Below are 12,090 nucleotides of genomic sequence, written 5' to 3' on the forward strand. Positions count from 1 at the left end.
AAAGAATGGCAACAAAGACCCAACTAACTGCAAGAAAAATTCTGCAGGCCTTGGGCTTCATGGTATCTTGCATACTACTAATACCGTTTGCAAAGCTGCATATGAGGAAATTACAGTGGTACCTAAAAAGCGTATGGTCTCAACACAGCCACAGCTTGGACACAATGATATCTCTCATTCCCTGCCTACAACAGGAGTTTCTATGGTGGTCACAGGCATGTCACCTCAACAAGGGTCAGCCTTTCACCTTGCCCCCAGCCAGGCAAACTATCACAACAGATGCATCAGACTACGCCTGGGGGGCACACATGGCAGGACAGTGCGTTCAAGGCGTATGGACTGCAGATCAAAGAAATCTGCACATCAGTCAAAAAGAGATGCTAGCTGTACAGAATGCTCTGACAGCCTTCAAGAATCTATTACATCCAGGACAACTTACAATAAAGACGGACAACACCACAGTAATGTGGTACATAAACAAACAAGGGGGTACTCACTCCTACCCTCTATGCAGGCAAGCAATGACCTTGTGGAACACAGCTCTGGCTTACCAAGTTCAGTTACAAGCTCAATTCCTGCCAGGAAAGAAGAACACATTGGCAGACGACCTCAGCAGGAACATCATGGATCCCCACGAGTGGAAACTTGACCCACAAGTATTTACAATGATAACTCAAAAATGGGGCCTTCCAGACATAGACCTGTTTGCCAGTCCTCAAAACTATCAACTAACAAAATTTTGTACAAGGACACCTCACCATCAAGCTTGGAAAGTGGACGCACACTCATTCAGTTGGAAAAACCTGACAGTATATGCCTTCCCTGCATTGCCTGTCCTCACAAAGGTGCTTCTGAAAGTCAGAAAGGAGAGACCACGACTGATACTCATAGCCCCAGACTGGCCACACCAGCACTGGTACCCACTATTGAGGAATATGGCCCAGGGCCCACCTTGGATCTTACCACAAATTACCCATTTGCTCACACAGCAAAACAATCAGATTCTTCACAGCCAGCTCAAAACCTTAAATCTGGCTGCATGGCAAATCACCTAAGCATCCAGCCAGCTCCTCTTTCCCAAGCAGTTATGGATGTTATTCTGGAAGCTAGGAGGCCAAGAACCAGGAAGGCTTACTCGGACAAATGGAAAAGGTTTTGTGCCTGGAACCAAGCTAAAGGCCAAGACACAATTCAGCCTCACATGCCTCACATTCTACAGTATTTAACTGAGATGTTGCACAGAGGACTTTCTTTTTCCTCCATTAAAATCCATGCTTCAGCTATTTCAGCCCACTACAACACGGATCCACCCTTATTTTCGCATCCACTTCTAAGGCAGTTCCTCAGAGGGGAAAAAAACATTAGGCCCCCCAGGAGAGCACCTACACCAACATGGGACCTCAATTTTGTTCTGGAAAAACTTACGCTACCTCCCTTTCAACCAGCTTTCTCTGCAGATCTTCAGTTCCTATCATGGAAGACTGCCCTGCTGCTAGCAATAACTTCAGCTAGAAGAGTCTCAGAGCTGCAGGCACTATTGGCAGTGGAACCTTTCCTCATTTTTCATCAAGACAGAGTTTCTGTATGAACTAATCCTTCCTTTATGCCTAAGGTGGTTTCCAGTGTGGCTTTAAATCAAACCATCCACTTACCCACCTTCTTCCCAAATCCACAGAACAAAGGAGAGAGACTCCTGCATTCCTTGGACATTCACAGGCAACTTCGTTACTACTTGGATAAAACTAAGGCTTTCAGAAAATCTGACCAGCTCTTTGTATCCTATGCTACAGCTTCACAAGGGAAGGCTATATCAAAACAAACCATTTCCAAAAGGATAGGACATTGCATTCGTTTCTGCCATACCCATCATGGAAAACCAGTTCCTGTTACCATTAGGCCCCACTCTACCAGGGCAACAGCTACATCTACAGCCTTCCTCAGGGGGGTTCCAACCAAGGAGATTTTGGAAACTGCAACTTGGAGTTCAGTACACACCTTTACCAAACACTATCACTTACCACTTTACTCTAAGACTAGGGAGGGCTTCACCACTGCAGTTCTGCAGGGCCTTCTAGCCTCCACTAACCCTCTATGACTCCTCCACCCATCCTTAGCTTTGGGATTCAACCCAAATGTGATGACTGCAGCAGGGTAACACGATGAACACAGTACAGTTTTGTACCTACCATAAATGTAGATGTTCGAGTGTTCACCCTGCTGCAGTCCAGGTTACCCTCCCTCCATCCCCTCTGATCTATCTGGCTAAATCTCTACAATACCTTCCTGATGTATTTGCTTATAGCTGGAGGGATTTTGTGTTTGTGCAAAATTTACTCAATTTGGTACTAATTACTGACTGCCTTTTTGGGGGCACCTGACATCTGGGGCAAGAAAAACTGAAGAAAATGGCATCGGTTGCATTATATATACCCCTGGCGCACTGATGTCAGGGAAGAAGTGACAGCAACCAACGCCGGACCAAGACTTTGGAATTCCGGCCGACTGCGGGACCGCCTGACAACAGGATAACCCAAGTGTGATGACTGCAGCAGGGTGAACACTCGAACATCTACATTTATGGTAGGTACAAAACTGTATTTTCTGGCTCCTTTGAGTGCTGCATTCCCTCTTCTGTGACCCCTCCTACTCTTCCTCCTCTAACCTCCTCTGAGGCCTTGGAGATTCTGGTTCTGACTTTCCCAGAGCTGACTCTTTCGGTTCTGATGAGATCTGCTTCTCTGGTACCAATTTTACCCTGAGTTCTTCAGCTCTGTTGGAGCTGGAGAACTCTCAGAGTCATGGCTACACTGTCAGTTCTGACGGACAGGACTCTGCTCTGATTTTTTCTGAGCCATCTCTGCACCTCGGGTCTTTGGCATGCATTAGTTCTATGCCAGCTTCAGATTCAGGAGCACCACCTTCAAAGTGGGGAGTGGCCATGGTTCCGAGGCAGCCCTTCCTGGTTCCAGGCTCCCCTCCCTCTTTGGAGGGTGCCAGCCTTTAAGGTTGCAAAAGATCGAGGCCCAAATGAAAACGATTGTCAGGAACAAGAGAGTAGCTGCACGATTAGTCTTATAGGCCTTATGCTTGATGGCAGCAGCCATTACATTAGTTCCTATAGCAAGATTTCACATGAGAATTCTTCAGTGGCTTCTAGCTTCTCAGTGGTCCATTCTGTATCAGCCAATGAGAGATCAAATTTTGATTAGCAATCATTGCAAGAAAGACTTAGCTTGGTGGATTCAGTCAGACAAAATTTTCTTGGGCTGTCCCTTTGTTCCATCTCAACCCTGAACCATAGTGACCACAGATGCCTCCCAGATGGGGTGGGGGGGGCATTACCTGGGCAAGACTGTCCAAGGCACTTGGTCCCCCATGGAGGTCAACGTGCATATCAATGTTCTAGAGCTAAGAGCAGTACTTTTAGCATTGCAGGCCTTTTAAACTGCTTTCCCCTTGGGAATGATTGTGATTCAAAAAGACAATATGTTGGCAGTTTGGTACATCAACAAGTAGGGAGGAACCAAGTCGTATCCCTTTGTCGAGAAGCTCTGAGAGTCTGGCAGTGGGTGATCTCTTTAAACTGCTTTCTGATAGCAATGCCATTTTGGGGAATTCCAATGTGATAGTGGACAAACTGAGCAGATGCATTCCCCTACCTCACGAGTGGTCTATCAATCCCAGAGTGGTGAGGAAAATATTTTGTCACTGGGTCGAGCCTTTCTGCAACCTATTTGCATCACCCCTGAACAACCAGTGCAGCAGCTACTTTGCCCTGGTTCCCCCTCTGGGGGAGTCCCGAGAGATGCTGTCCTGCATGATTGGCCCTCTGGACTTCTGTATGCCTTTCCCCCCTTTTCATTAATCCCTCAAATCCTGAAGAAAGCAATAAGATTGAAGAGCAAAGTATTTCTCATTGCTCCCTTCTGGCCTCAATAGGTTTGGTTTCCCCTTCTTTGGCCTTATCTGATTCAATAACTGTGGATTCTGATCCATATCTCCTATCCCATCCAGAGGGATTAGTTCACCCAAACCTTCAAAACCTTAGGCTGACAGCTTGGCTTCTCCAGTTCAACTAATTGCCACATGTGATTCTCTATCTTCCCTAGTTCGTAAGATTCTTTTGGCATCACACAACCCCCCCCCCCCAATAGGAAGCTCTACAAGAGTAAATGGCAGAGATTTTCCTACTGGACTTGTGATAATAACACTGACCCTTTCTTTCACTCTTATTGACAAAATTTTAGAATGTTTAGCTTTACTCTTTGAAGAAGGAGCCTCTTTCTCTACTACTAAGGTTCAGCTAGAAGATATTTCAGACTTTTATAATGGGTTCAAGAGGTATTCATTAATTTCTCATAAACTTTGAAAAGCATTCTTAAGAGGGACATTGTTGTTAAAACCTCCATATAAAGATCCATTTGTACACTGGGATCTTTCTTTAGTGTTACAGACAATAGTACATTCCCCCTTTGAGCCTGCTGCCAACTGCGACCTAACATGTTTTTCTTGGAAAACTATTTTTCTGGTAGCAATTACGTCTGCCAGAAGAATTTCAGCGATTCAAGCCCTAGCTTGTAAACTACCATATTTGATATTTCACAAAGACAGGGTTTCCTTAAGAACTAACCCTTCCTTTCTTCCAAAAGTGGTCTCAGAGACAAAGATCAATAAGACCATCAATTTACCAGACTTTTTTCCCAATTTCTCAAGCAAAGGTGAATACTCTTTATGTTTATTGGATGTCCACAGACAATTGCATTTTTATCTCCACAGAATGAAATACAGTAGCAAGGTTAACAAACCTTAACAAGACAGACCTACACAAATCGTCCATGTGCTATAATAAAATAGCTAGATTTACAACCAACTCTAATTTCTGCTCCCACCACTGTCACTCACTAAAACAATTAGGTTGGCTAGAACTTCCCAACTTACTAAACTATAACCATCTCACCATGGCTCATTATTTGCTGTACCATCCTGATCTTGCAGGCTGACTCAACTTTCACAATTCTGCTCGCCAACTAAGATCCACAAACAAAGCCCTTCTTGAAGTAGCTAAGTGTAGACACAGTGCTGGTGAATCCCTATACTCCTATACAGTTGCTAAAATCTGGAATTCTCTTCCACAAGATATCAGATTGCAAAACAGCAGTCCCGTCTTTAAAACCCAATTAAAAGCCCACCTGAATCTCATCTGGCAATGTACCTGTACTGACCATGACTTGCCCTACCACCACCATTCAGATAAATCTTCCTCTGGAACTACTCAAAGGTCAAATACATAGAAAAAAATTCCCGTAATAAATTGTATTTTTAAATGTATGTATATATAACTGTATATATTATTACTGCACCTTCTTACTCAAATATATTATATTTTCTGTTTTATTACTGTACGCTCTACATATTGTATACTTCTGTAACTTCTCATTACTATTGTTTGCTTTATTAATTTGTACGCATCTCTGGCTTTTGTATTTTTATCATATATGTGGAGCTTTTGTATTTTTTATGATTGTCATGTATGTGGAGCTTTTCTATCTGGGTCTCTGCTGAAAATGGGCACCTGATTGCCCAGACAAACCCAGTAATCAAATATAAAATAAATAATATAGGAAATCTGACCAACTCTTTGTTTCCTTTTCCAATACTACAATGGCTAAACCAGTATCCAAAGTTACCTTATCTGGATGGCTAAAAGATTGTATATCTTTCATATACAACAAGAGGAAAATTGAATTACCTGGGTCTGTCATGGCTTGCTCTACTAGGGCCATAGCTACTTAAGCAGTTTTTCATTTTAAGGCTTCCTTGGATGGTATTTGTGCAGTAGCAACATGGGCTTCTCCACGTACCTTTATTACTCATTACAAATTGGAAATGGTCTGTAGGGGAAGAGCATCCTTTGGTTCTATGGAGTTCAGGAATATCCTTCCGTGAATCCTCCCAAGTTGTAAGGTAGCTGGGGACTCTGCCCCATAGGTCAAGGAATAAATGAAGATTGACAACATCAGCTAAAGAATTTATGTACTTACCATAATATTCCATCGGTGTTGTCAATCTTCATTTATCTTTGAATCCCCACCCTCCATCCCCCTTCCATTCTGACATCCTGTTGGAATGAAATCTGGTCCTAGTTATGCATCATTTCATATCACACTAGGTATGGTCTCCACTAAAGTAAAACTAGGTTTACATCCTGCCATGTTTATCTGCAAACTTGATCTGAGGTAAATTGGAGAGGAGCATTCTGGGTAGGACTTAATTTCGGGAGTTTTTGGTTCTCGTGAGCTTAGTAATGGACGAGTCGGTTGTGATGCTAGAAACTGAACCAATAGGTCAAGGATAAATGAAGCTCGACAACACAGAGAGAATATAAGTACATAACATTTTTTTAATAGTATTTGGGTAAGACATTTCATAGTATAAACTGTATGATGTGAAGTTGTTCAATCTCACCGTTCATTCTTACACATGGGTTCAGAGCAGATCCATTGGTTCCGAGTTGGCCACTTTCACAAGCTCAAGGTTTTAGAGTAGCTTGAGGCCAAGTCCCTATCCCATGATGCTCTCTGTCTCACCTCAGATCTAGTTTGCCGCTGCAACAGATCGGAGGTCGAGAGAGAGCTTGGGCCAGTATTTCTTGCATTTCTTAAAATCTAGATAGTTACATTTTTGCAATCTTCTCTAAAATAGTGCGTTGTTGGCTAGTTAGCCTTAGTTTTGTGTTTAGGCTTTGTCCTTGCTATATCTGATGAAAATTTCGTCTTTCAAGACCGGCTGCTCTTAGGCCTCTTTGGCCGTGTTTTTTGTTGGTTGTTAAAACATTGTATTCCCTATCCTGTTATAACTTTTATGAAAATAGAGACTTTAGAAAGTTAGATAAGTTGTAGTTAGCGTTTTTTATTTATATATATATATATATATATATATATATATATATATATATATATATATATATATGGTTCCACTTCATATTCATATCCGCGAATTATCATTTTAATCGAATTGCAAATCATCGAGACCAAATTGTCGAAAACTCAAATCGTTGAATCTCAAATCATTGAAAACTATAAAGCAGCTAGAAATAACATCCCAGACACTGTTTGTTACATTTATGCAGGCTGCAAGCCCCCCTGCACCCCCCATGTGGGGGGCTCCGCCCCCACACCCCCCCTAAATTAAATAGACCAACTCCAAGGTCGCACTACAGTGGGGTAGGATATTACTTTTTTCCCCACTGTAGTGCAACCTTGGAGTTGGTATATTTAATGTACGGGGGGTGCAGGGCGGCTTGCCCCCTGCATAAACATAGTAAAAACTCTGTGGGATGTTATTTCTAGCTGCTTTATAGTTTTCAATGATTTGAGATTCATTGTTATGAGTTTTCGACGATTTTAGTTTTCGACTATTTGGTCTTGATGATTTGCAATTCGATGAAATGATAATTCGATGATATGAAGTGGAACCATATATATATATATATATATATATATATATATATATATATATATATATATTAATACTGTAGATTTCTGCTTAGCGTTTTGCTGTGTTATTAGCTAATATTAGATTGCACTACCTTTTCTTGTGTGTTTTGCATTATATAGCTTTATATAGACTTGCTGTTCTGACTGGTGCATGTCATTTTTTGCTGTTGTTATGGCTGATCAGAAAGAAAAACAAAAGTCCGGATTTAAAAAATGCCCTAAGTGCAGGCAGAAAATGTCCGTAACTGATTTGCATGTCAGTTGTGTTTACTGTTTGGGGGCAGACCATCCCCAGGAGGATTGCTCCATTTGTCAGTCTTTTAGCAGCAGGGTGTTACTGGAGCACAGGAGAAAACTGGTGGACAGGGGTTTGCTGAAACCAGATTTCCAGGAGTCTTTGGACAAGGCTGACCAGGCATCCAAGTCATCGAAGGGTTCGAAGTCCTCTAAAGCTTTGTCGGAGCCTAAGTTGTCAGCTTCAAGCCTTGCTGTTAAGGTGCGGTTGCTGGTTACACAGTCTTTGGAGACATGCACAGAGCTAGTCCCCGGTATTGGAGCCAGTCTCCAAAACCTTGAGGTCACCCATTTTGCAGTCAGTGGCTTCTTCGATACCTTCTACTCATTCTTTGAGAACCCTCTCCAATGTGGATGTGGACCGAGTGGTGCAGAGGCTTCTCGAGAACCTGGCACTAGCCAAATTATTATCTGCTTTGACTCAACCCCTTTCGGAGCCAAAGACCATTTTACCTGCTGTCTACTCCTCCTCTGAGCCGAATCAGACCTTTGGAGCCAGGGGAGGAGGAACTGATGATTGTGGATCCTTCAGAGCCGAGGCCTGTTCCAGTGCTATCAGCTCCATCAACACAGACTACTTCAGTGCCATTCGAGGAGTCTGGGAGCTGACACTCTCTGGTCGGCTCCGGTAGGGACAGTCGAACCGATGTGTCAGTTCCGACCCTTCCTCTTGGAGCTTTGGCACGGATGAGCTCAGCTCCTTCCTCCGGGTCGGAGCCCACTGTGTCGGCACCAGGGAGGTTGCCGTCTCCTTCGGAACCGGCTGCTTCCTCACGTCGGAGCAGTGGTGCCTTCGATGCTATGAGGAGGGTTATGTCTTCCAAGACTTCATTATCAGGGCCTTCCTCCTCCTCCCCTAAAGTGCCACTTTCTGCCTCTACATCACAGGTCCCTGTAAAGCGTCGAGACCCAGAGCCTCAGGTAGCCCCATTGGGTGACCCATGTTCTACTGAGACCTCACCAGAAGCCCCCACTGATGAAGTTCCCAGGAAGAAGCTTTGCAAGAGGAGGCATTTGGACTCCCCGCAGGAGTCTATTACATCATACACCAATTTAGAGGAGTCAGAAGGGTCCCCCTCGGAGGATATCTCCTTTTCTGATATCCTTGAAGTTCTTAATCAGTGGGGTGACTGGCAGTCCATTAGCCCTACTCATGATGAGTCGGTGCTCCTGAAGGCCTTTGGGTCTCAACACTCCACCTCCTGGGTGACTCCGCCCTTCGATGAGCTAATGGAATTGGTTGCCTGAAGGGCGTGGGAGTTGCCTGATACTGTGGAACCTGTCCCTTGGAGGCCCAACAAATTTATTATGTCACCCCAAGACAAAATGTCCTCACCAAGGGAGTGCCGGTTGATGCCATGGTGGTGTTGGTGGCGGCGGCGGTTACCAAGAAAGAGATGTCTGAAACCTCTTCTACTGTCCATCCTCCCAATAGAGATTCCAGGACTATTGACAGGTATGGGAAACGCATCTTTAGTTCTGAGACTTTTGCTATGCGATCGCTCAACTACTTGACACATTTTACCTGTCTTCAAAGAGATCTCCTAAAAAAGCTTGGAGATACTCTGCAGGGTAGTACAGATGGAGGTGTCTCTGATAAGGTGACAGCCCAGCCTAATACCCTTACTTCCATAGTTAACTCATCCATGCGGATCATTTCTTATGCAGCCAATGGTTCGAGTCGGGCAGCAGGTTCAGCAATAGCTTTTTGGAGACATTCCTGGATGTGCTTATGCTCCTTTGTGGAAGCCTTCAAGTCTTCTTTCGTTAATACCCCATTTGATGTCTCGTCCCTTTTTGGGCCCAAAGTCAAGGAGACCCTCACTAGGTGTGGGCAAGATGGAAAGACTCTATCTGCCGTAGGAGTCTGTTTTTCCATCCCTACTAGACCATACCCCAAAGGGCAAAAGGGAGGAAAAATGTGGTTCCAGAAGTCCCAAGGAGCTTTTCAGAACACATGTAGTGAACCCCCCTCCAGGGGCGGAGGGGGAGGTAATAATGGAAGACGCTGCCCAGGCAGCAGAGGGGGTCCACAAAATCAGGGTGACAGGGATCAGTTCTTTGGTAAGCCCTAACAGCGGTCCTGAAAGGAGGCCTGACTGTCCTACTCTGGAGGCAGTTGAAGGTCCCTTGTCTTTATATCCAGTCGTCTGGCTAGAAATTACAAAAGATTTGTGGGTACAAAGAATTGTTACCAGAGGTTATGTCATTCCATTCTCAGAACCCCCACCAGTACAAAGAAAAATCCCAGGCATTCCACCCAGTCTCAGGGATCAAGCGGCCATAGAAATTCAAAGGCTGCATAAAAAGAGAGTCATCCAGCCAGTCCCCAGCAGACAAATAGGATCCAGAACCCACTCCAGGTTCTTTTTAGTTCCAAAGAAAACAGGGGAGTGGAGGCCCATCTTGAATCTCAGCAGACTCAATGCCTTTGTAAAGAAGAAGTTATGGATGGTCATGCTTCAATCGATTCTTCCGTTCCTAGGAAAAGGTGATTGGATGTGCTCTATAGATCTCAAGGATGCGTACTATCATATCAAAATGGCCAGACCATCCAGAGATCACTTGCGTTTCCAGCTGGAAGCCAGTCACTATCAGTTTCAAGCACTGCCCTTTGGTCTCACAACAGCCCCCAGAGTGTTTGCCAAATGCATGACAGTGGTTACGGCTCACCTGAGGCATCTAGGATTCAGAGTGTTTACGGATCTGGATGACTGGCTCCTTACCGCCACCTCCAGGCTTCAACTACTTCTATCCAGGGATCACACTCTTAATTTGTGCTCTCAGTTAGGAATAACTATAAATTGCATTGTCACCATTGCAGTGTATCTTCTTTATCGGAGCAGACTTAGACACCACCACCGCCATGGTAAAATTGCCACTAGACAGAATAGTCACTCTTCGGAAACAGGTATCAGACATTCTGACGAGGAAAAAAAGTACCACCCTCTCAAGTGTTGAAACTACCAGGTACCATGTCAGCGACGCTCGTAGCAGTTCCTCTGGGGCGTATGCACATGAGAATACTTCAATGGTTGCTGTTCACCCAGTGGTCTTACCAACAACTTCCGATGTCATTCTTGATAATGATTACAGATTCATGCAGAAAGGATATTCTTTGGTGGTTGACCAGCCATCAGGTAACAGTAGGTCGCCCATTTGTTCTTCCCCTGCCATCAGCCACTGTGACCACGGACACTTCTCTGATAGGGTGGGCTTTTTCAGGGAAGAGCAGCACAAGACACCTGGTCAGAGACAGAGTCACAGTTGCACATCAATGTCCTGGAGTTGAGCGGTGCTTTTGGTGTTGCAATACTTCCACGTCTCTCTACCTCTGGGGACAGTTGCGATCTAGACCAACAACATGTCTATGGTCTGGTATATCAACAAACAAGGGGGAACTAAGTCTTACCCCTTATGTCGAGAGGCCCTGAGAATTTGGCAGTGAGCTGTATTCACCGGGTGCTTTCTGATAGCAATGCACATCCTGCAGAAATCCAACGTGATCACGGACAAACTAAGCAGAGACATTCTGATGCCGCACGAGTGGTCCCTCAAAGACAAGGTTGCAGACATGATTTTCCGCAGATGGGACCAGCCTTGCTGCGACCTGTTTTCATCCCCTATGAATGCCAAATGCAGAAACTACTTTGCCTTGAATCCCCCACCAGGTGACAACCCAAGGGATTCGCTTGTACATGATTGGTCCCTGGGACTCCTATATGCCTTTCCACCAATTCCCCTTATTCCAAAATTCTTGCAGAAAACCAAAGCCCTGGGGAGCACTGTAATTTTAATAGCCCCGTTTTGGCCTCGACAGATTTGATTTCCCTTCCTTCGACTCTACCAAATGGAGGAACCTTGGATTCTGGACCCAGTTCCAGACCTACTGACATATTCATCAGGGGCCCTTCATCCTTCTCTTCATTCCCTCAGATTGACAGCTTGGCTGCTCCAATTCCCAACTTAGCCAGGTCACATGATTTTTCCTTAGAGGTACAGCATATTCTTGTATCTTCTCATAAAGCTTCCACCAGAAAGCTATACGCCAGTAAATGGAAGCGATTTGCTTTTTGGGCTTCCCAGAATAATATTGACCCTTACGACGCCCCAATTGCTAGCATTTTGGAATTTGTGACTAAGCTTTTTCATGAAGGTGCTGCATCTGCCACTATAAGAGTTCATTTGGCTGCAATTTCGAATTTTCACCTAGGATATGAAGGTTCTAACCTAATGTCTCACAGACTGTGTAAGGCCATCTTAAACGGTACCATACATCTTAGACCGCCTGTTAGGCAAC

This window comes from Protopterus annectens, chromosome 10.part0, assembly GCF_019279795.1.
Source record: "Protopterus annectens isolate FY-2018-M chromosome 10.part0, PAN1.0, whole genome shotgun sequence".
NCBI lineage: Eukaryota > Metazoa > Chordata > Ceratodontiformes > Protopteridae > Protopterus > Protopterus annectens.